The 26,083-nt window shown below is 40.1% G+C and overlaps 1 protein-coding gene across 1 annotated transcript in view; it reads left to right on the top strand.

The window, feature by feature from the left end:
- The first annotated feature begins 7,771 nt into the window (after positions 1–7,771).
- PPARA (peroxisome proliferator activated receptor alpha) overlaps positions 7,772–26,083 on the top strand; it is a 36,876-nt gene continuing 18,564 nt past the window's right edge. Inside the window, exons 1-2 of the mRNA XM_082308463.1 lie at positions 7,772–7,864; positions 10,275–10,401. The gene's annotated coding sequence lies outside the window, so the exon portion shown is untranslated. The remainder of the gene's footprint in view (positions 7,865–10,274; positions 10,402–26,083) is intronic.

Below are 26,083 nucleotides of genomic sequence, written 5' to 3'. Positions count from 1 at the left end.
TTATTATTTTTCAGTAGAACAGGTTGCCTGACCTGGTTCACAGCACGGCACTGCAAAGAGCTGGGGTTGGGATAATTGAGGAGTGGTGCTGTATTGCATGAGGACAAAAAAGGTGGAACTGGGTGTTGGGATGCTCCCAAGGCCACAGGATCAGAAAACTGTGGCCTTCCTGCTACTGGCCTGAGATCAGCCTTCCCTCAATTTCTAGCAAGTAACAAGCTTGTTTGATATGTCTTATAGCACAGTAAATCTGCATGTGTTTTCAAATCCCATCTGACCTCCCTCTTCTGGTTACATCCTGTGTTATTTAATGTCTTGTTTGCAAATTATTTTAGCAAACACTTTAAACAATTTTAGAAGTACAGTCTTGCTTTAAAAAAATCTATCTAGGACTTAGTTACGAGCAGTTCCTATTCACACGGCAAAGCTGACCAGTGCAAAGAATAGTGAGAAATACTTGAACGAGAACCTGGACAGTCAAAGTGTGAAGGAAAAACTGGTACCTGCAAAGCATCAGCCCAACTATACGTGCGTTGCTTTTGTTTAAAAATCCGACTTGTAGACATGCAATGATTGAGCAAAGAGCCCAGAAATTAAATATGTGATTGTTCTTCACACAAGGCAGTTGTAGCATACGCTCAGTCTGTCAGTTGTGAATGCTGGAAAAGACTGGGTGTAGCACAGCAAGTGTTAGTCATGGCCTGGAAACGGCAGGAAAACAATTTAAGCTGAATAGTTACTCAGCTAATTGCTTTGAGTAAGTCTCGGATTTACACACCCTAGAACCCAAACTCAAAATTTTTACTTGATAGTATGAGACAAATACTTGCCCTTTCTCCGGGGGGTGTGTGTGTGTGTGTGTGAAAAATCTTAGGGCTTTCTAAAACTGCATTTGCAGTAGTACAAGCAAAGAGGAAACAAAACTGCTTGCATTAAGGATCTTGGAGAACTGCAAAACTGTGATTAGGTGAGCTCTGGAAAACGCACTGGGGTGGACAGAAAGTACCAGTGCTGCATGGTGCGTATCCCACCTGCTCACCACGTGCTACCACTCTGAAAGGAGCGTGCAACCTGTACTTTCCCTTTTATTGCCTCAGTAAAAAAAAAACAGAACAACTTAGCTTTAAACTCACCTTCAAAAGCCACCGGACTTTGCACCAAAACAAATATACGTGCACGTGATTCACACTGACTCTCTCCTTGGGTGCTCTGGCAATAGCACAACTTTTAAAATCGCTGCATCTGCTTGCTAAATAAACGTGCTTACACCTTTGGTGCATGAAGAACTTGGTCTGAAGTGTGCATGCTTAGTATGGAGCCAAACATAAGTTCCAACTCAGTTTTAATTTCTGCACTTGGACTGAATTATTTACAAAGAGATGAGATCACGGCAAGCTGACATTTACATGGTAGTTCCTTCTTGAAATCTGCATAAAACATCAGCAAAGGCGCAGAAACTACTGAAGCTTAGATTAAGGCTGCAACTACAGCCAGACAAGAATAAATAAGTATTGATCGAAGTATGCTGGGAGAATTTACCAGTTACAGCGTGAGCTGATCTCGGCATGCAAGGGAGTACATACATGCTGCAGAAGTATATAGGAGGACATGTTTTAAAGAAAACCAAGCAGAAGTTGCTAATAATTGTATTAAGAAACATGTTTCACCATACATTCTTTCTTGCTTTTTTCTTCTAGGATGTCCTGCTAATATACAAGCTCTTCAGGGAAAGGGGCAGATTTTCTGCATGATTATTAAAGGACAGTAGGGAGAGCACAGGGTATTACAGGAAAGAAGGCTTGGGAATTGGAAGCAGATGTCAGAGAGAGGTACGGAGTGGACATAAAGAGACTTGACAGGGACAGTAAAAGATAGCTTTAGCAGGAGAGGGGGAAGAATGGAGGCCAGAGGAGATGTTGCAATAGTCAACTACTGAATAAGATATGAATGACAGTTACGGTGGTGATGACAGGAAGAGATTTTAAAGATGTCACCCAAGAAGAGAATCTCAGTGGGACAGATAAAATGCCGAATGTGAAACTGAGACTGGGGGGAAAAGGGGCAACCAAGGTTTCATTGAGCCAACAGAGCAAAAGTAGTGAGAAGCCTGGATAAGAAAAGAAACTCTTTCTTTGAAATAGGAAACATTCAGAGAGTATTCAGTAGAAATAGTATTTCAGTAGAAATAGTATTTCAATAAAAATAGAGGGATCAATACATTAAAATTAAGCAATTAAATTAAGAATGAATGAAATTAAGAGTACATCTATTTCCAAGGATAATAGGAAAAAAACTTACATATGGGAGGAAACTCTTACCCCTTCAGTGACACATCATGGCAAGTACCATGTGCATTGAAGGAAGGAGCAAAAGAACCCAGTAACAGAATAACAAAACTTATCCCTGCTTCAAGATACCAAGCAGTGATTTGTTTTCTAAAATTGTGTAATTTTATTATACTACGTCTAACTGATTTTTTAGCAGTTCTCAGAGACAATAAAAACATAAATAAATCTGCTAAATCCTGCTGAATCTGGTAATACAGTGTCCACTACAGAAAGAAATGTATAGAAAAGGAATCTTACACTGGAGAAAGAAACTATTCAGATGAGAAGGTAGGGGGCATTTGGAGAAGAACGGCACAGTGGAGTAATTGCTTACTCCCAGAAACTGTTTTCAAGTCGCTCGTTTCCCCTATGGTTCCTTCACATCCTGCGTAAGGCTCGAGTGTGGGCTTCCCCTCAGAAAAAGCTTGGGGGGGGTACTGTTTTCCCCCTCTCTCTCAGTTCACCCTTAATGTGTGCATCCTGCGTTACTGTAAGAAAGGTGCTTGCCCACTGCTAATAGTTTTTCTATAAAGACGATTTTTTTTAATTAAAAAAATGGAGAAGTGAAACAGATTGACATTAATAATGGGGGGGAGAGAACTGTCACATTAAAAAAATGTTACTTCGACAATTCTCAACATTGGTACCAATAATACAGCTATCCATACCGACGATGACAGCACCAGCATAAAAAGGATATCAGTTATTAGAGAAATTCTAAACATTTTGGGTTAAGAAGGGTTAATTGAAAAGTTTAAGGCACCATCATCTTACATGCAACTGTTCTTAGTCTTTTCGACACAGGAAGAGACGTACGGAGATCTGGATATGTTTGATCTTGACGCTCTGACAAATAATGAATTATTTCACTAGTAAGTAAAGAGGAATGAGCAAAGACACTTTCAAATACAGATAGAAATGATCTGAATGACTGACTCCATACCTTACATTGATGGGATGGCATGGTAAACATCTGTAACGAAAATTAAATATAAGTAACAACTTTAATCACTTATTGTGTTGGGAAATAAAATCTCAGCTTAGATTTAAAAGAAAAAAAATATCCAATGTCTAAATAGTTTTGTGGAACATTAGACTTGTAAATCTGTAACTTGCATCCTGGCTCCATCCAAAACCTGTCATATTAAAATGAGGCAGATGAGCCTCATGATTTATCTTAAAACGTTTTCATTTATCGCCTTTAGTCTTAGAGCTTTGTTCTAATCCAGCAGAGACACGTGCATCTAAAAACAACCAAGCCTCAAAACCAACAAAGCAAAGTAGCACAGACGTTTCCGTAACAAGACTGCTATGCTGGGACAGAGCTTCATAATGCAAGGTCAGAACGGATACATCTCACAGGTCTCCTCTGTTTCACCAGTTTGCTTGGTGGTTGTTTTTTTTTTTTAAGGGGGTTGATTTGGTGTGAGAGAACTGCTCTTTTAACAATCATCATTTGCATACTGTGTATGCACGTAACCCGCGTATTAACTTACATAAATCAATCAGATGTAATCATCTCCTGTTCATTATCACATGGGACTTTTGGCTTCGACTTATTTTGACCAGGCACAAATGGGCATGCACAAAATTATACACAAGCAGTCTTAAATTACACTCGAATAGTTTTCTATACTTCTGTTAGTGATAAAACTTGTTGTCTTGTGACGGTCCAGCCACTTCTATTCTTTTAAGAAGAGTAATTCAATAATATTAAAATAATTTTCATATTTAGTACATGTTAGTTCAGTAAAACTTTAGTAGTCACACAAAGAGAAACAGAATCATACATATGCTATTTCAGCTTATAAAATGCTGGCTACGATGCTTGGTCTCTGCAGTTCCCGTTCAAATAGATGCCTAAACGGGAACGCTCTATTTTACTTATTATATCGACTTTGTCGGGAAAGTCTTTCATGATGACCCAGCAAAATGAGGCACACTGTCTGTTAAAATCTCTATCATCAGATCAGCAAGAGAAACCACAGCAAATATTTGAGCACGGGGTCAGCCCACTTCCTGTGTTTTACCAGTAGTCGGAGGAGGTGGCAGGAAGGCGCTGCCAATTTTTGCTAGTATAGTCCGTTTCCCAAAACTTCTGAATGAGCCTGTGCCGACTTGGATCTGCTCATCTGCTTCCACAGCATTGTTACGAGAGACTCCGTACCTGGCCTTTAAATAAATGGAAAGGCCTTTTTGTTTGGCAAATGAAAGCATTTTGTGACAGAAATGCTGCACATGACCGTGGAGACCTCTGACAAAGCCAGCTGGCTACTGGAAAGATGGAAAATCAACGACTGCACAAGTCTGGCTGCTTGTTTCACAACTGCCGAGCTGTTAGGCAATAGTAATATGGTTATTGCATATTAATAGAATATAACACTAATTAAAGCTTATTCCAGCTAAAAGCCTGGTAAATAATCTAATTTCTGATTTCTAAAAGCTTGCACATTTAAATAGCTAATGGATGTTTATGATATTTACTATGTTATTAAGATTTGAACTGCGATACACATTTACACAATCCAGTCAGTAATCTACACTTAAAAAGCACTTTCGGTACAAAATGAATCATTACAGTCTCTTGGGTAAATATTTTACATGTGGGATGCATTCTCCTCCTTCACTACAGATGCTTTCTCCAACAACAGCCATTTTTATGGACAAAATGTATGCAACTTCTTTAGAAGCAAACACTTCCAAAACAGGGATTAAGAGCGCTCTTGTCCATGTCTGGGATAACACAGTCCTCTTCGCTGACCATGCTGTAGATGGGGTTGCTACGAGTTCGGTTAACAGCGAGTGTGGGATGGGGAGCCCACAGCTCATAAACAGGAAACAGACCACAGCTCATTTTAAATTCCAATAAATGTTTTGTGTTTTTACTGCCTTTGGGACAGCATTAGTGTGTGAGCCAGGACAAGATGTATGAAACATCTATTTGCCCCTCAGAAAAGCCTACTGAACTTGACAGCTAGGATAAAGCCTAGACAGCCTAGCATGCCTCTCACTGGCAACAGCGATGCCCTGATATGGTGAATCCCTCAAAAGGTGTTTATTCCCAAGGCAAAAGCCCGCAACCATACCAAGATCTTACTTTTGAGAATGGTGCTGCAGCGCTTGTACAATGTCACCTCCGGGACCAGCAACACAAGTACACATGCAAACAGACCTCCTAAGTCCAGTCTGAAAGTTCAGTATGGAAACTCAAACACAAGTGTCCTCACTCTCCACACCTTCCTTGCCAAAACAAGAGGGGAAACAGTTTTAAAAGCCGATCACATACCCAAAGAAAACCAATATATGTTTGTAACTGCACAGAAGCTTATTCTGTTTGTGTATATTTTGGGGGCGGGGGGGGGGAGAAAAAAGAGAAAAGAGGAAAAAAGAAAGAAAGAAAGAAAACCAAATGGAAAGAAAAACTCAGCTGCACAGGTAATTTTTTATGGAAATAGTCCCTGATCCTTGTTATCAGCTGAGCTCTGTTACACACAGACTGTGGGGAAATAAGTAGGTGTTAAAATTGGGAATTAACTTACTAAATCAACTGATTCTTGTGGCGTTGGGTGTTGGCCTGGCTTGGGACAGACCTTGGAGCAGCACTAATGGTTGAGAAGTCGGGCTGTGACCAGAACCGGCTTGAAATAGCCTGAAAAAGCCTTGAATAAATGTGAGGGCTTTCGTTAGCTTCTATTTTATGCCTTTTATTGGCTGGTATTGAGGCCTGCTTTCTGGTGGTTTTTCAGCCTCTACTGTTACTGTTGTTCCTACACTGAGTGGTCCCGTGCCCAGATCCATGTGCTTAACCCAAATTTATAAGAAATTTATGGAATTAAATGCCTCCAGGACAGTGCTCTCCTTCCTTCCCTTCTGGGCCTGTGTTTCTGTTTTCTGAACTGCCCCAAACTATGTTTCCAGTCGCAACATCTGAAATGAGTCATGTTTTCTTCTCCTGGCACCTATGTTATTGACTACTCAGGTCAGTATTAAAGTGCTTTTTTTTTTTCCAAATGGAGTGAGAATATGAAGGTGAAAATGCAATTATATTATTCAAAAAAGCCAGTGATATTTTTTGTCAAGTGATGACCGTGAGGATCATCAAGAAATGTCGTATAGATGAAGCAGTCAAAGAGCAGAAATCGGTGGGGGGGGGAGCTGACCCCCTCTTAAAACCGCTGTATTTATGCTTCTGGTCACCTTTCCAAGATTTAAGCGCCTCAAGAAGCCAAAGCCCTTGACGAAGCCTTGTTCAGGCGCTGGCTGGGTTTTATTCAGGATTTCGGGCTTTGCTTTGCAGCCGTGTCCCGCGGTAAGTTTCTGAACAGGACAAAGCTTCTCCTAGCCGGCCGCGCTGGAGGAGAAGCCCCTGCGCCACGGCCCGCCCGGCTCCCCCGCGCCTCCCCTCAGGGCCGGGCCGCCGCCGCTCGCCCCGCGCCGCCTCTCCCGGCCGCAGCGGGCGGGTCAGGGGAGGCGAGCGCAGACTTCGCCCCCCCGGCAGCCGGTCCGCCCCTCCGCCCGGCGGGGCTTTATTCGCCCTTGACGGCAACGTCCCGGCGCCTCGGCCTCGCCCCCTCTCCCGCCGCCGCCCCGGGCTCCCCCCGCCCCCGTCACCGGTAAGCGGCCGGGGCGCGCGGGGGGACTGGGCGGCGGGGGGGTGTGGGGGGGGAGCGCGCGTGCCCCCGCGCTGCGCCCGGCCCGCGCAGGTCCCTCCCCCCGCAGCCAATCGCGCGCGGCCGCTGCGGGAGGTGTGTGCCGCGACCTCACTTCCGGTACCTGTCAGCCTGCCGCCCAGTCTGTCAGGCGCAGGAGCGGGTGCCGCTGCCCGCCGCCGCCCCCGCCCCCGCGCCGCCCCGCCGGGCTGACAGCGCCGGGCGCCTGCTCCCCGTGGCCCAGGCTGTGGGCGAAGGGGTTGGGAGGCGTGTGCCGAGAGCCGGGCGCCCCGCGGGACCCCGACGGCGGGAGGCGGCGGTGCTGACCCGACCCGACCCGACCCTGCCCAGCCCGCTGCGCCCATGGGCGCCGAGCGGCCGCGGGCGGTCGCGCCTCTCCGCCTGCCAGCGGGCCGGCAGTAGTGCACGGTACTGCCTTAGGGGCGCACCCCCCCCCCCCCCCCCCCCCCCCTGCCCCGCGCGGTGCAGAGGCTGCCCGTACCCCGGCTGCGGCTCCGGCCGCCGAGGGGGGCACGGGGAGGGGGCGGAGGCGGTAGGAGCGCGGCTGGGTGACGCCCTCCGCCTCGCTAACACGGTGGCGGTTTTGCTAATGACCTGTCCTTTCTTCTCCTCCCCCTCTCTTTTTATTTTTTGTTTACTTTTACTTCTCTCGTCGCCGCGTTCTGAAGCCCTCTGCGAAACTCCGGCGGTGGCAAAGGCGAGGAGAAGGAGTTAGCTGGCCGGGGAGATGCTTTAGCCGTCCCTGCCGCCGCGCTCGGGCTTCGCGCCGGCTGCCCGCCGTGAGGGGACGGCGGTGGGCGGCAGCCCGGGGTCGGAGGGGCTAAAGGCCGAGCGAGAGCCGGCCCCGGCGGAGGCTGGCGTCTGTAGGTAAAGAGCGATCTTGGAAACTTTGTGGGGAGACTTCAGGGTGCTGGGGGGTGGGGAGCAGAGGAGAAGGCTATGTCCTGTCGTGTAAGGTGCTGGTTTGCAACTGTCACGTCTCTTAAATGCAGCACATTTGAATTGTCCTTAACCTGGTCTGAGAAATGAACTCGGGCACTGGGCAGAAAATGCGTGCTGGAGGTTTCCTTTATTGGCTTGGCTTGGCTTGGTCAGGCAGGTTGTGCTTTTAGCAGTTGGTTGGTCAGAGGAGAGCCCTGTATCCTTGGAGTGAGGAGTGGGTCAGTGGGAGCTCCCCCTGTATTTGCTTTTGTGGTTTGATGAGAAAAACATGTTCTTGGTTGTCCCTACGGGTCTGTCCACTTGCTTTCTAAAAAGCAAGTGAAAAAGACAGCATTCAAACAGTAATGGAACGGAGTGCTAAAAGGTATTGCCTTGTATTCATATTAAGATTAGTACAGCCTCACTGACACGAGTAGCTGTTCCTAAGCTCTCTGATGGAATGAGTACAGGATTCGTCAGACAGGATTATCTGGAATAATGATGTTTGGCACTTTGGTGGCATTGGATGTCTTAGTAGTACTGCACAAATAAAGATGTTGCATAAGTTTTGTTGGGAAGGGAAGTTTTAATCAGACTACTTGTATTATAGAACATGCACAGACTTTCTTATTGGCATCTAACACTGATTACTGGGTTGAAATTTGCGTGGTCTTTGCAGCTAGCAAAGCTGATTGATAAACTGTAAAAAGTGTTTCCTTTATGAATTCTGTATCACTGACTTAATATTGAGGCTACCTGGTCTCATGCTGAAACTGACGGCAGTTGTGGTTCATGTGATGTGGTCACAAGTCTACTCAAAGCTAAACCAGTATCGTAACCTTTGTTATTTGGCATGAGCTACCTAGCAGCCATTGGCTCTTAGTTACGTTTAGTGGCAACTTTTTGGATTTTGAGTAGCGCCATGTACTGTTTCAGGAGGATGAGAGTGTGCGCAGACCTTATCAGAGGCTTGTAGAGCTACGTAGCCAGCATGCTCCCTTTCTTTTCCCATGTTTGGAAGGAACACTTGGCATAGCCCAAAAAAAAGTTTTTATCAATCTGCTGGTGCCTTATATTGACTGTCATCCTCTACAATCAGGTGGCATAGGGAGTTTTGGCTGTCTATTACAAACCTGTACGTCCTGAAAGCCTTGTGGTTTTCTCACTTGCTTTTCAGTAGGTCTTTAGTGTCTTTATTTTCTATTTGTACCCCTCAATACTGTAGTCTTCTTAAAGGGTGTTATGCATTTTAAACCATAGAGAAAGGCTGGCATTTCAGTTGTGATTTTGTATTGGTATGCTTTTAATATTTTATGTTGAACGTTATAAAAATATTAGAGAAGATAATGTCCTATAGGAGAGTAGAATACATGGCCTAGGATATTCATCTTGTTCTAGAAAATAGACTGTAGTGCTCACTGTTGACCTGAAGTAGTCAAGGATGGCAATGTAAATTTGCTTAGTATTTTTTTTTAGAAGCAGCTCTTACTTCAAAATTGCAAATAGCACTTTTTACTTTGCTTTAGCTCACCTGCTGAGATTTGAGTTTTGAGTTCTGTTTCTCTTGCACATGGCATATGTGTTGCAAGGGGGAAAAAAGAGAACACCATACTTGTCTTGGAAAATAAATGAAGTTGAATTCATATTTATTATAAATACAAACCTATTACAGCATTTTTAAATTTCAACATTTTTAATTTAATCTGACTGCTTTTGCAAAATCTCCCTGAATCTTTAATTTGTTTGGTTTTTAGTTGAGTGGACAGGGGAGTCAATTTAATCAAACCATTAATTTTTTTTAAATTCTTTTTAACAGGCCTTATAAAGTATATAAAAGTAAGATATCTACCTTTGGTGTGTAAATGGTACTTAAAAGGCCAATTGCAAAGACATCTTGTGGGACGTGTGTGTGTGTGTGCACCTTGGAAACCATAACTACTCTTAACAGTTTGTCCACATAAAGGCTTGGACATTTGTGAGAATGCTCTTTATGAGTAAAAGTATTTTCCTTTGTAACAGATAATTAAAATAGTACAAAGCTTTCACTGTAGTGGTCTTAGTTGAGTGCTTTTGAATTTTTCTAGTATGAAGATGAAAAGATCAGAATGATACTGCGATATATCAGTCATGCACCCTAGTTAGCTAGATGTCAGTGTAGTCCTGCTGTAAAACAAGGTGTTGTATTAAAAGCCTCAGTCATTTAAAAAATAATTTTAGCCCAAGTGAAATGACAGTGTTTTTTTCTGAAAAGCATAAAGAAATATTAAAAAGCCTTATATTACATGATATCATTATAAAATTAGAATAGTAAGCTTTGGGAAATTTTCTTGACTCTTTGTTTTTATTTTTTTTTAAGAAAGAATGTCAGCAGCTTTTTATTAATGAAGAGCCACTTGTTATCACCAATGTGCACATGAAATGGAAAGGAAACAGATTCTGGAAAACAACTTCTGTTTCAACCTTGCAAGATGCTGCATGAAGTGGTGAGTACATATGTGGACTGGGAGCTATCTTTTAGCATTCTTTTTGAACAACTAGAGAAGAAAAAACATTTGAGGTAGAATTTCTGTAAAGAGTGATTAATGTATAGTCAACTGACAAGGAAAGAAATCTGAGCAAGTAGTGCAAACGAATAGTTGATAAATGGAAAGCAGTAGCAGAATCAGGAGAAGAAAGTAAGTAAAATTTCCTTATGTTCCAGTATCTATTGCTGTGTTAGACTTCTGTGTAAAAGTTGTATAAAGGTGTTATCCAGCAGAATTCTGAATTCTTAATTCTTAATATTTTAGAAGTAGAGTGCTCAGCATTTCACAGGACCAGCTCTGTAAAATTAAATACTGAGCGACTTTTTATGAAGTAGAATGCTGAATATTCACTGAATGAAAAAGTACTTATCTGGTAAGGTTAGGCTGTAAATCATCACTGCCCTCAAAACAAAACTAAAATCTCTCAATCTTAGAGTGTGATATTTGGCAGGTTTTAAAAACGTTAAATTGATATGAGCAGATTGTTGTGTGACCAGATTGCATGTGGCATTGAAATGTTGCCAAATCTGATTCCACTTCCTCATACCAGTTCTAATAGTTTCTGCTTATGAAACAATATTTATTTATAAGTGCATTGCATGTGTCTTAAGTATCTAGGAAGTATAATCTCTGTGTCCAGTGAAGGGCTTCTCATGCACAGATTAATACAAATTATAAAATACAATTCATTGGTATTCTAATCCTGATTTAGACTTAAGTTGTTACATGACTGGTTTGTGTGATTGTTGGCTGTGTTTTAAAATGGTGTAAGCATAAGCTGTGGAAACTTTTTTTTACTTTGCAGATTGAAAGAGGAGAACTACCAAACAGGCATAGTTTGTTCTGTGGTACTATATTCATCTAAATGTATTGTTTTAAGTTCAAGTTGTCTCATGCTTGTGGAAACACTAACAGTATGAGATAAATTTGCAAGCACTTGGCAAATTACCTATCCCTTTCTAGAAATGCTGGTATACTATCATGGTTTTTAAAAAATTTATAAACTAAGAGATTATTCACTTAATCTTTCCAAATAGTAAAAGAAACTTGTTCATAAGTCTGCCTGCCTTGAGGAACTCAGAGTAGTTAGCAGCTACTGAAGTTGTAAGATTCTTTGGCATTTGATTCCAGGTAGCTGAAACACATGTGAAAGCAAGTTAGTCCAATATTTTTGTATTATTTCGTATTTTCATATCTCATTAGTCCATTTTCAGTTTGTTGATAAGTATGTAAAAAGAAACCAGAGCTGCTGTTCAGTGTGCAAATTAACTTCTGATTGAGTAACTTCTTACTCATCTATGAGTGTACAAAATCCTGGAGCTGAGAGCATTTGTTGTTGTGAATAGTTTAGAGTTTGATGTATTTTGCATGGAAAAACGATACCACAATCTGTCCTGATGTTATTTAGATTTAAGAAAAAAATGGATCATTTGAAACTCTTCTACAGCTTATGATTAAGGTTTGGAGGCAGGGCTAACTGTCTTGTTGTATGTATCCATGCATCCAGCACGGTTATGTTGTCTGAGTGAGTTCTATTATCTGTATATAGGCTTGTATTGCCATTCATTTTTTGTTACACAAATAAGAGTGCTACACGCCCGTTTTGTTTTGTTTTAAGTAATTATTTACTGGAAATGATTGTTGTAACAATTCACAGAAGAAAACACTGAATTTAAACCAGAATGTGAGTGTTCAGATGGTAAGAAGAACTTTTGTCTATTTGCAAAATCTATTTGAAAGTGAAGACTTGAATTACGGTTGACATTTCCTAGCCTCCTGTTAGCGTTACTGCTTCAGAAGGAATGTTATTAAGTACATGGCATTGGAGTCATGGTACAGGCTTGTATTAAACAAGACAAAACCTTCTCGCATCTTTATAGAACATGTGTGGAAAGTATTCCCTAGAGTAGTAAGGATGAAAAATATAATACGGAACCATTTGAATTTGAGGGGGAGGAAGAGGGAGAAGGTGGGTGTTGTATCAAGAGACTGCTTTGGAGACTCCGGGGCTGTTTAGCAGGCAGCGCTTGATGGCATTCTGTACAATAGGGCTGATGAATGCTTCATTACAATGGTCGATGAATTCACCCACTCTGATGTTAAAATAAAATAAAATTAATGGCAACCCGCAGGTCATAGTGAATATTGTTGGCTTGTCGGCAATTTTCAGGGGAAGATTACAAGAACTATGCACTACTAGCATAAAAATTATGTTTCTAATGGAGGCTAGAACTCGATTCTTGGTGAAGGTTAGGAGTTCTAAGAATAATTTGAAAAACTAGCCAATGTAGGTATGCACAGAATGTTGGACATTGAAGTTTCCTCAGCAAAGTTGAAAATGGTTAGAAGTGTGGCTTTTCGAATCTTTTTTCTGAGCCTGGAGGTAAACATTCAGTTTGGAGTAAGCATGCTGCATTGTGAGGGGGTTTTGAGTGGGTTTGCTGTCAGTGTAAGATGCTGTATGGATGCAGTTTCACTATAAGAGAGCTAGGTAAACAGGAGAATGTTCTGTCTGTGGTCATTTCTGACCGGTTGGTTCTTGGACATTTTGCTCTGTGGGCATAAGGTAGACTTATGTTGTTATGCTGTATATATGGGAAATTTAAAAATGGTGTAATGTGTATTTTCATATTCCAGATAGCTGCCCAAAGAGAAGAGCACATAAGAAATTTGAACTGCTTTTTACCTCTGAAATGAATTCTTTTATTTATTTATTTATTTACTTGTTCTTATCCACCTCAGGACAAAAGACTGCTGTGTGCAGTTAAGCAGGCCAGTCTGATTGGAAGCAAATCAGGTAGCAGCTTTAGAATATAGGTAACTAAGAGACAAGGAGCACAGGGTACTACTGTTGAAAAAAACCAGCAGCTGTACATTTTGTGTACTGTGCTTCCATAGAGATGGGACTGTACAAAAATAGGCCAATATTTTCAAACAGCTGTCAAATGTTCAACTTAAATATATGTTTTGGGCACCTGATTTTCAGCATACTGAGCTGCCATAATTCTAATCAAATTTACAAGGAGTTGCATTTTCTCAAGATTACAAATCCTGTAATTAGTCCCATGGAAACGTAATAGTGATTATCCTTTAAGAATATAGAATGGTTCGGTTTGCAGCTATCATTCATTTTATTCCTCTTCTACACGGTACGCATGTTTGCATGTGCATGTGTATATACACATATGAACACTTAAGTATGAAAAAAAAAAATAGAATAGGATGTCGCCTCTCTGTGTTGTTCCTGATAGCCCTGCAAATATGAGGCTTACAGCGAGAGGTGTGGTTACACAGCATGGCCTGATCTGATCTAGCAACTGGTACAGATCAGTCAGGCTCCCTCTTCATGCTGCTTTCCTTTGTGTTTCTATCCTTCCTTTTTGCTGCCCCTTAGTGAGTCTGTTCAGCTATCTCTAGCTGTGTTTTTCCTGCGTTACATTTCTACTGGCTTAATGGTGAGCTGAATTCTTTCACTGAGGCTGTGTGAATAAAATAGGGAATAAAATACGCCAGGGACTGTTCTCTGGACCCGGAACAAAGTGGCAAGATTGCACACACCTAACAGTCTTCCTCCCAAAACAGCACGGTTGCATCCAAACTGCCAGTGGAGAGCAGTTTGCTGCTCTGCATTTGCTGTCCCCTTAACTGTGCCTGCGCATTTGTCTGGGAGAGTGCCAAGTTGGTATGGGCCAAAATGGTGTCAGAGAGGACGCTAACAGCATGGCTCAAGCCTGTGCTCTGGCCCTGTTTTATTTACTATTATAGATGTGGCCAGAGAGGTCAGACAAGTGTGAGAGCCAGCACAGGCAGAATGGAGCTGTGTGGCTGGAAATGAAGAAGGGAGAGGGAAGATACAGGGCTGACAATGTCAGGGAGCTAAGGAAGGGATATCCTTTTGATGTCAGGGAGCTATTACATTACTTAAGCTGGCTTGTCTAACTGTACCCTTAACGTAACTTTATTTTACAACCAACAACTTCAGTTTGGCTCTGCAGAGGGCTGTGAGTGCCGTGTCCCCATAACTGCTTTTTCAAAGTCTGATTCATTCAGCTAACATGCCTTACAAAGTGAATTAAAACTGGTATATGTAAGTACATATATGACTTTTTAAACAGGTTTTCCTATCCTGGCTGTTTCATTGGACTGTTGTTTTTCTTCCACCTTTCTGTAATTCAGGTGCTTCCCTAGTTAAAAGAAGTGGGGAGGAGAAGTGGGGTGGCAGGCAGGCAGCAGTGGTGGTACTATTGTCAATATGAGGCTGTTAAGCTGGTAAGTAGACACCCTTCCTGTCATACGAAGGATGAGCAGAGAGCTTAGATATCAGGAAAATAATTGGTTATATTTTGACATTTTTTGATGGTGCAGGAGTGTGAGGCTTGTGATCTCTATACTGTAGCGAATGACCTGATTTAGACCTGTGAAGTCATGTGTCCTAAGTATATCCTGTATCTGGTGTGTCAGTAGCTTGGAAGTACAAGTACTTGATGTCCATTTGCCAAAAAATGTAGATTCATTGCATTCATACCTGTTGCCAAGACTCCTGTCAGCAATGTTGATTCAGTGTAAACTTTGGTTTTGTGTGATACATTTATCACAAAGAAAAACTTTTTAAGGTAGAAATTTCTGAATTACCAGAACAAAACTGAAAGCCTTTTTCTTAACAAAAAACCACCAATAACAATAACAACAAAAAGTGAAAGAATTTTGTTTCACATTCCACTCTGGATACTCTGAGTTGTGGAATGCCATTAAATCAAAGTAGGTTTATTTTTAGCAGGTTTTATTTATTTATTTATTTAAATGTAATGCTGAGCAACAGGAGCCTGTTAAAATACTTTGAAGCAATAAGTAAAATTGTAGTACACTGAAGAATAAGTCAACTACACAACTCCAGGTGCTGTTTATAGAAGACATTAGATTTTGTCTACTGGTAGAAGACTATGAAAGCTAGCCCATTGGGATTACCCAATGAATTTTCAAAAAAGACACTTGCAAGCAGAAGGGACCTAAATCTGTAATATCTTGTCTGAGGGTCATTCTCTTTTGTAGGATATAGATCCTTCTGTTAAGCTGAATTTAGGTTATCAAATATGTCTTGTTATTATGTCTGGGCAAGGGAATAAAGTTTATCAGTGAAATCAAACCATCAAAAATACACAGTGGTGGTGTTCTCTGCTAAGAAGGCGAATTCAGGCTTCTTGAATCTCTTCCAGAAACAGATGTAAATTCCACTGTAGCTTTTCAAATAGTGAATAATCATGGTCTGTTATGTTTGGTGATGAATCATGCAAGGGGTTGCAGATGGTGAGAAGAGTGCAGCTGTGCAGATACTAGAGGGGCGGAGATAGAAGACTAGAGGACCTGAGGGGATGAAGGAGGTGATTTGAGGATGGGTTGACATGGCTTATGAAAGAGAGGGATAAGACAGCTGAAAGAGTATTGAAGCTGAGTGTGCCGGGTAAAGCCGAAACTGAAACCTGAGATTCAGAGATGGGGAGAGTGCTGGAGACTGAAAAGGAGGTATACTTGAGGCAGAAAGATATTTTTTGTTGTTGATCTTTGAAGCAAAAGTTGCAACATCAGATGCCAGAGTAACTGGACTTTCATCCCAAGCCAAAACAAGGAGGAGACTGAGTTTAGATATGGAAGTTTAAGCTGTAAATGAAAAGAGAAAACTAAGAGGCTTCATGTTACTTTTAAAGGAAAGCTGGTCATAAGTAGGAGAGCTATTGTAGTAACAGGTACAGATGCAGAGCTGTGGGGTTTTTATTTTGATTGTTCTGAGCACGACATGTGTAATGAGATCAGGGTGGCAAAATTTGGGAGTTTGCCAGGTGGAGAAGTTGTTACAAAAAAGGGGGATTGCAAGGCCTAGGTTGTGGTTGAAGGGCAGGTAAAATTCAAGTGAAGCTTTTCATGATCTTAAACCAATACACTAAAAAGTCCAAACCATCTTTCAACTTTTTGCATTAAGTAATTTTAATTTAAGATATCTTTTCCTTTTTTTTCTCTCACTCTTTTTAGATGAAAAGTATTGTTCCAAAACAATAGCTCTTTATTCAGGAAGAATGTTGTCATTAAGATGTCTGTAAGAACTAGAATTTTTGCCCACAGGTCAGAAATCCTCAGCCAAAGTGAATATTTAACCACTATTTCAAGGACAGCCAATTATCTTTTTCTTAATAAAGTATGCAATTAGGAGTCAAAGTGAGGGACCCTGGAAAATTGTAGAATACTCCAAGTACAGACATAACTTCAGGCACCCATTGTACTGTTTGTGTGTTCTACAAACCTTAGTAAATATAAAACAAATACTGAAAGTGAACTGGGGAAAAAAAAAAAGAGGGGGCAAAAGTCCAGATCTATCTTGGAAGAAAGTTATGCTCCAAAACTGCTATACTGAAAACTGTTTTCAGGTTTGTTTTCTCATCTCTTTTAGTCTAGTTACCTAAGAAAGTCAGGTCTACTGTCCTCTCCCCCCACCCAATAACTTTGAACCTGCAAGTCTTGTCAGATTTGCCAGAGGAGTAGTGGTTGCAAAGGCATTAAAGTTCTGTAATTTTTATGAAAGTTGGTAACTGGAAAGAAGAAAGGAAAACACATTATTGACCCTACTGAGGAAATGATGCAATATGAATTCAGCAATTATCTGTTCTGTTTGGCCTGTATGTTGCCAATCAGCATAGGAGCACTTGCAAGCCAGTTGCAACATGCAGCTCTGAACCAGCAACAACGTGTTTGCTGTTTGCATAGGGAGTAGTTCAGGGACATTGTGTGGGGAGGGGGAACTGTAAGTGTAGTGAGAAGGGGAAAGGGCAGGGAGACATGATAGGACAAGGTGGGGTGAAATTAAAATTTTATGTCTTTGGGAGCAGATCAATAGAAATGGAAGCTTTTTTATTTCTTCTCCCCAAAGTTGGCCCTTTCCCAGTGCTTTAATGGTGGTAATAGTAAAACCCGATATGAATTCTACCTCTCAACTTTGTGTACTGTCACAACTTAATGCTCTCAAGCTTTTATCATGTTGTTTAAACTGAAAAAATTATATACAACTTCAAAAATTTCATTACCAGGCAACAAACTCAAAACTATTTGGTATCAGTAAAATATTAGATTATGTGGCAGAATAATAATATGTTATTATTATATATAATATGTGGCCTTGAATTAGGTTGTATTCAATTGAAGTATTTATGTCACAGGAACGTTCCGTTGCTCTTCTGTCAAAAAGTAAGCAAGGTTCATAGAATCATAGAATCATTAAGGTTGGAAAAGACCCTTAAGATCATTGAGTCCAACCGTTAACCTAGCACTGCCAAGTCCACCACTAAACCATGTCCTCAAGCACCACGTCTACCTGTCTTTTAAATACCTCCAGGGATGGGGACTCAACCACTTCCCTGGGCAGCCTGTTCCAATGTTTGACAACCCTTGTGGTGAAGAAATTTTTCTTAATGTCCAATCTAAACCTCCCCTGGCGCAACTTGAATCCATTTCCTCTTGTCCTATCGCTTGTTACTAGGGAGAAGAGACCGACTCCCACCTGGTTACAACCTCCTTTCAGGTAGTTGTAGAGAGCAATAAGGTCACCCCTCAACCTCCTCTTCTCCAGACTAAACACCCCCAGTTCCCTCAGCCGCTCCTCATAAGACTTGTGCTCTAGACCCTTCACCAGCTTCATTGCCCTTCTCTGGACATGCTCCAGCACCTCGATGTCCTTCTTGTAGTGAGGGGCCCAAAACTGAACACAGTACTCGAGGTGCGGCCTCACCAGTGCCAAGTACAGGGGCACTATCACCTCCCTGCTCCTGCTGGCCACACGATTCCTGATACAAGCCAGGATGCAATTGGCCCTCTTGGCCACCTGAGCACACTGCTGGCTCATGTTCAGGCGGCTGTCGACCAACACCCCCAGGTCCTTTTCTGCCAGGCAGCTCTGCAGCCACTCCTCCCCCAGCCTGTAGCGCTGCGTGGGGTTGTTGTGACCCAAGTGCAGGTCCCAGCACTGAGCCTTGTTGAACCTCATACAGTTGGCCCCGGCCCAACGATCCAGCCTGTCCAGGTCCCTCTGCAGGGCCTTCCTACCCTCCAGCAGATCGACACTTCCACCCAAGTTGGTGTCATCTGCAAACTTACTGAGGGTGCACTCGATCCCCTCATCCAGATCATCAATGACGATGTTGAATGGGACCGGCCCCAACACTGAGCTCTGGGGAACACCACTTGTGACCGGCTGCCAATGGGATTTGACTCCATTCACCAACACTCTCTGGGCTCGGCCGTCCAGCCAGTTTTTAACCCAGCGCAGAGTGAACTTATCCAAGCCGTGAGCAATCAGCTTCTCCAGGAGAATGCTGTGGTTGAAATCATACGGGAATAATAAATATGCTCACAGAACAAAAGATCAGTTAATTATTTCTCATCTTTCATTTTACTATAAATTTAAACTGAAGGCAGGTATTTTTATTTATAACACAGCACGGATTCTAAGTTCTAAAGAGTATGTTACTACCAGTCCTGCCAATAAGGAATTATCAACAATATATACCAATTGCTATCACATATAAAGGTCTGTGGATATAAAACAAAAGGGATTCTTATATCCTAGTTTATAAAACACATTTTAAGGTATCCATACATATACATGAACCCTAAAGGTTGTTGAAATATTATCACAGTTTTAGAAAGTGCATCAAAGTCTTTGCTTGACTCTTAGTGGCAAATGTTTTTTATTTCTTTTCATAAATATAGTATGTCTAAAATTTCACGTTTATTAGTAAGAGTTACTAGACAGCTTTGCTTGTAAAAGTTATGATGTCTTTCTGGATAGAACCGTCATGTATGTTGTGGGGGGTTTTTTCTTTGTTTTTTTTGTTTTTTTTTTTTTTTTTAATCAAGCACGTGAGCAAGTAAAGCTTCTGAGTTACAGAGGTTTATGTAATGGCACAGTCAATATGTTTAATGGAAAATGGCCAAAAATTTTGCCTGGCACTGCCTCTGTATGTATTAGATTATAATTTTAATTGACAATTTTAGTTGCACAGATGTCTTTAATTTGTTACCCTCTGAAGTTTATTTTTACCATATGCAGTGAAAATGTACTCTGCAGGAGGCTTAGCAAGGGACTTACATTTTATTTACTTCAAAAATTGATTATATTAAAGGTAATCATTTAGTCACCACACTAAAATGCAATTTGTATTTGCCTTTTACCCTCAGATATCTTTATCCTTCAACAAATGAAGTCTCTGTAGAATATCAGGGTATAGTTAGAAAATTGTTGAGAGGCCACTTTGCATAATCTGAGATGCCATGATCACATGTGTAAGGAAACAATTGCAACATTCCAATTTAGTCTTGAGGATCTAGTTTCCAGTGAGCAGCATGTTAGGACAGATGTGTAGGCTGTTTGTAAATGCTGTACACATCGGAATCAACTTTGACTTCACCACTCAAACTTATTTTTACTTATTATTTTTAGGAAAAAAAAAAAATGGATAATGGTTTAGGACATCTAATATGTGCATGCAGTTCGTAAGACATAGTTTTTGTGGGATTTTTGGTTTGTTCCTTTTTTTAAAATTCTCTCAATTCTGGGCATACCGTGCAACCAGATTTAGCCTCAATCTGAGCACTGATTTCTGAAGTAGAGATATCCCTAACTGTTAATCAATTAAAAATCTTGGCTCACGAAATTATCTTGTCAGACAATTGTACAGTGTTGCAAAATTTAGAAAAAACAGATGACTTCCAAATAAATGGGTAAGGAGTTTTGGGACACATGGGGAAAGTAAGAGAGCTTTGAGTTCATTAATACAGTAATAAAAATATAGCAAATACTCAGATGACACATTTGTGTGAACGTGACCTTGGATCAAATAGCAAATACATAAATGTTGTGTTTGTCTGAACATGACCTTGCATTGGTTCAAATATCAATCATAAATCAAATCCTAGCTTTTAATGTACATGTAAAGAAAACAGCCTCTTAAATGATGCATCAAATCTTTGTTTCTCAGTAGTTGTGGTCTTCATGTGTAAGTGTTCAGCAAACACATGGAGCATCTGTGTGCTAAACACTATATTCTTTAGGCTTCATCGCCTACAAGATGTTGTCATGAATGATTTAGAATCTGTAAAAGTTTGAAGCCCACATTAATATGGTTGCTATGATTAACATGTGTAATCATTGGAATCTTGCTCAAATATAGAATAATTTGAGTACAATATAACAGTGACTTGAAGAGATACTGACATTGAAATGCACTGGATAAAGAGCAAGACCTGGAGATTCTTTGGAGAGAGAAAAAGAAAAAGGGAGAGTGTGTTGCAAGCATAAAGGTATATATAACAGTGAAGTGGGGTTTTTATTAGAAACTGTGGTGAGCTGTTAAGTAGTACTTATGGAACCGTATTTGAACTTGAAAGAGAGCACGTGTCAGAGACATACACAGAGTACTCTATAACATAGTGGTTACTAAGATGTTGCCATGGCTTAGTTTCTTGCAGAAAAAAAAATCCCATTGTTCTTTTGAATCTCTTGTTAATAAAATATACTCGCTTCATTAGTCATGCCTCAAAAATCCTGGGTATTATTAACTCCAGTCCGAATATTTGCTTTACATGCATTAATAACTACTGTGATAAACTGAATAAACGTCCCTCATACTGTTGTCCAGGCTGATTTTTTTTTTTATTTTTTAAATGTCATGTTAATAATAGTATTCTTATTGTATAGGTTAAGCTTGTAGTCAATTCTCAACCATGTGTCAGAGCTCATTATTTACTATAAAAGTGGAAACAGAGACAGGATAAATAGAGAAAGAAAAAAAAATTACAAATTGCCAGTTTTTCAGGATTCCTAGGCATTTTGACAATAAAAGTTGAAGCAAGACTAAAGACTTCAACACACAGTTTTCCACTTAAGTCTTTGACAGTGCTTGCTTGGTGTAGAGTCAGGAATCATGTAGACATCAGACTGGGTTATAATGTAGTTTAAAAAAAAAACAGAACAAAACAAAAACAAACAACCCCCCCTCCAAAAAACCCCAGAACCTCAACAAGCCAAACCAACCAACCAAAAAAAACCCCAAGAAAGACCCCACCCAAAACACTTCTTGAAGAAAATTGTAAAGTGAAGAACATTATAGGTTACCAATAACCCTAATGTAATATTATATAGTTTGTTAACTAATGTTACTATTGACTGATACTGAAGTCCTGACTAGTCAACTCTTACAAGAACTTAAAGGATTCAGCAGATATAGACTTAAAAGAGAGATTTGAAAGCTTTACTTTGACATATAGGTACTTCTGACTTTAGCTTCAGTTCAGCTTTCACTAGAAAGAAATGCAGATCTTCCTATTCCCAATTACAGAAACCACCGAAGTGTTCACTTTCTGGATATGAAAACTCACATTTAGAGGAGAAAAAAATGCATCAAAAAATCTCAATGTCATATTGGTATTCTATGCAGACTTGAATCTATTTGAGCTTGAAATCAGTTCAAGCAACAGTCCAATCTCCACTCTTTACAGAAATGAGGTAGGAAAACCAGATTTTTCTTTTATCAGCAGGACCTTGCTGCAAATTTGAGTAATGTCACATTTGATGCATCTGATGTCAATTTATGTGGAAGAAAGCAAGCATGACTTTAGATAGATGTAAACTTGAGGTGACAGACCTGTAAGTTTTGTCTCTGGAGCCTGAAGGCAAAGGTTGCAAAACCTTTGTATCCCATTGATGATGAAGTCAAATCTGGCTCCTGTTGTTAGCAGTGGCTAATTTAAAGATGGGCTTCAGATCTCATTGTACTGATAAGCTAGAACTGTGGTATTTCTTTACCTCTTAAGCTGAGCTCTGTCTGCTAGAGGTTGACTAGTCTAATGTGGATCAAATATGTTGAAATATATTTTCTGGTCTAATATAAAGTCAGTGTAAAAGTCACATATGTACATGTAAAGTATTCTCAACTGAGTTCCTGGTCACCAAGTTCTTGAGGGGCTTGTTGAATTTAAAATTTCCCATTAGAAAGCCATTTGATGCTAGGATGTTGTTTTATTCTTTACAAGCAGCTGAAGTCTTTCGTTCAGCTAGATTCTACTCTCTGCTTGAGTTTCCAGCATTGAATTGTTATTTTATTTTTTTAATTTTATTTATTTATTGGAGCATGTTGTTCAACTCAGAGTAAATGCCTGTATCTTCCATTTACTGGATTTCTGTGGGAGTTTTACTGCTGGAAGGATGATGAATAACTGTGGGATGGACATGATCTCCCCAGCCTATATGACAGTTCCATGGCCCTGTCAAAAAGATGATACTGCTTAATCTAATAGAGATGCTGTCTGATCTGTAGAGCGGTTTTCCGCTCTCATCAGAGACTTAAGAGGCACGGCTGCTTTACTTCAGGCAATGCAAGTGCCTGGTTTACAGGTCCAGCCTGCTGATACAATCATTGCATTCTTCAGAGGGGATTCAGGCTGCACATACACAAGTGTTTGTTGGCTGTGCAGCACATGTATCCCTCTCCCCAGACGCTTATTTCTGCTCGCTCCATTGAGCCAGCACAAATATTTGTTAAGGCTTTGTGGTGAACTGGATCAGAGAAACGATCTGATCAAAAAGTATCCCTTTTTAATTTGTAATCGTGGCCTCAAAGATCAGTCATGGCTCTGGAAAGTCCATTGAGTTCCGCTCAACCTAAACATGTAAAAGTGAGGTGCTTGACATTAGGTGAGATGAATACCCCTCTTCTGTCTGTTTGCTCAAAATTAATTTCTGCTTTGTAATTTTTTTCTCCATTAGTAATTGCATCTGTTGTGTGAAAGTGAGAGGCTATGATATTTGGATAAATAGTTTAATTACCTCCCAAACAGTTTTGTGGCTGTCCTGTTATTAGTTACTTCTTAAACAGTAATCTTGGCAAAACAAACAATTTTTAGAACTATTTAGAGTATAATGAATGTGTTACATAATTGAAAGAAAACATTGGAGGAAATTGTGAATATATAATCATGAAGGTATAGAAAGCAGCTGAAGAGTTTTAAAGCAGAAATGTTGCATTTAAGAGGGGGATGAGTGGCCCTGTTCAGAGGCATTTATCTTCCCTTAATATATTCTAGGCAATGAGGCTCCACTTCAGAGAGTCAGGACCCATGAAGTAGCTTCTATCGTGTGCCACTAAATCTTGGAAAGAAGTTACAGGGAGATGCCAACAGGGATTGAAGCTGCTCAGTAACTGCAAAGTAGTTGAATAGCGACTGTTAGTGATTATGTGATTGTTCTCTGTATTTTTTCAGTCTGTGCTTTCCCCCTCTTCCTTGGCTGATTAGTTGCTTTTTTACTGTCTTTTTCTGTTTGTTTCTGTGTAGGGTCTGCCCCAATTTTTGTAGCTGAGCAGCGTTAAGCAGTCATTTCATTAAGTATTTTGGGCTTTTTGGCCTTTGTAGGTTGTGATATTGGTGCCAATGCTAAATTTTTAACTGTGTCTTTGTATATACTGCAATTATAAGCAATTCAAAGTTTTCTTTCAGAAGAGAAATGGTAGCGTTTTGTCTAGCAATCCAAGATGACTTTCTATGTCTTGCCTTTGACTGAATGTTTTTATAATCATACAGATTGAGGTTTTAAATTTTTGCTTGGGAGGGACATAAATGTTAAACAGATGTTCCTGGGGCCTTAATTTTCTATTAATGCAGATTCTGCATTATGGCTGCTTTGCACTTGAATAATATGTAAGGAATCTTTCATGTTTAGTATGGCTACCTCCTCTTTGACAACCCTTGCTTGTTTTCTCTACAGAATTTGTATCCTGATGTTATGTTTTACTGTTGATAATACTCTTCTTGCCACATGACAGGTGTTGCTTATGTTAGTATCGCCTTACATATGTTCCTACTTTTAAAAGTGGTTCGCACCAGGAAAAATGTGGATTTGTAGCCCTGACTTGTAAATTACATTTTATATTTTTATTAAGTCATTTCCTTATTTTTTCAAAGTAAAAATAACTGAACAACTAACAAAACAGTGACATCCGAAGAACTGAGATTTTTGTTAGAATAGTGGGAACCTGGATGCCAAATATCATGTATATTGCATGATACAAGAGTTTCTGGCAACACCATTATACCTTTCTATATAGCTGGAAAATACCTGTTCTGTGTATGCCACAAAATAAACTTAATTTTAAAATCCCAATACTTTGCCTAAATAAGCCACGTTGGCCTTATCATTGCATTTTCTTTGACTTGTGGTGGGCTAATAGAAGCTGGTGCTGCAACATAGAAGAATCGTATATGCTCCTGACAGTCTGACAGAGTACATCTAGTTGAAGAATACTTCTGCTTGGTGTAACGTACAAAGTCAGTCGGTCATGTGGTACTGTTCACACCTGACCTGTCATTAATCAGCACTGCTTTTGTGTGCATCTTCTTATTGCTGACTTACTTGTACAGCATGTTAATTCATCTGTTTCAGTCCTGTCTTTAAAAGTACTTGCTTATGGTGTTGGCTAATTACTTGTCTGGAAAAGTTGATAAAAATTGTTAATTTTCAATAAGGAAATCTTGCCTTTCCTCTCTCTTTTTGGATCATGTCTTTTAAAATCCAATGGAACGGAAAGTCCTGGAACCAAAGAAATGCTGCTGCCGGGCTCAGAAAATATTCCCATATTATTTTTACCACTTCTAATATCAATCAGCAAAATATTTTCAGTGTTTCAAAGCTTTATCAGCTCTTCCCATGTGAGATTAGAAGTGTGTTATCTCTGCATCTTCTGATGCAATTAGGGAAATGTGTTCAGGGGAGAAAAGTAAAACTCATCATGGTCCCCACTTTCTGAAGCCAGTAGACTTGCCTCTGTGGAGTGTATTCTTCCTTGAAGAAACTCTCTAGTGTTCCTCCAGTTCTGCAAGTACTTACGGATCAGAGAAAGAGGATTGTCTTTTCTCCCTTTCTTCTTAGGCAAAGAATGTTCTTCCTTTTTGATCAACCAATAAATTAACAGCTTTTTTCCTGCTGCAAACTAATATAGACCAGCTTGCCTTATAAGCTGTGTAATTCCACTTCTGTTTAATGCATAACATAAAATAACTAGCATAATCAAGGTTGCATAGAATTTTTCATTACGTAACTTTTAAGAGCTTAACTTTGCAATTTTACTATCATTTTTCAAAATTAGGGTATGTGAATTTTGATTTGGTTTAAAGGCAAGGATGCTTATGAGTTGTATATGATATCTTGGAGTACAACTGTGTAGAGGGGAAAAAATACAAAGTTTTTATGTTTTTTTTTTTTGCGGGGAGTGCAACTGGCAGTCTTGATGAAGAGGTGGCTCATGAAAATTTTTCATCTCATGCATAGTAGATTCTCTTAAGTTCTTAATACTTTGTAAATTATAAAATATTACTAGTATGTAAGGTTACAAAGTATGAAAACTGAATCAAATGTTACAAGATAGAGGAGAAAACATGCATCCTTTCCCAGATAGGAGACTGGACTTCATATTTTAGGCGACAAATTTTATTTTCTGTTATTTTTATTTTCAGTTGTTTTTTATGTGTTGAATCACGATATTGGAAATATCCTGTAGCTTACATATTTCAGGCTTTTCCTATTCACCTAAATTTTCTAAAAACATCT

The sequence above is a fragment of the Platalea leucorodia genome (genome assembly GCF_965183815.1).
Source record: "Platalea leucorodia genome assembly, chromosome: 4".
NCBI classification, from domain to species: Eukaryota; Metazoa; Chordata; class Aves; order Pelecaniformes; family Threskiornithidae; genus Platalea; species Platalea leucorodia.
The sequence above is the reverse complement of the archived record's forward strand: the minus strand, read 5'-3'. Positions and strand labels throughout refer to the sequence as shown.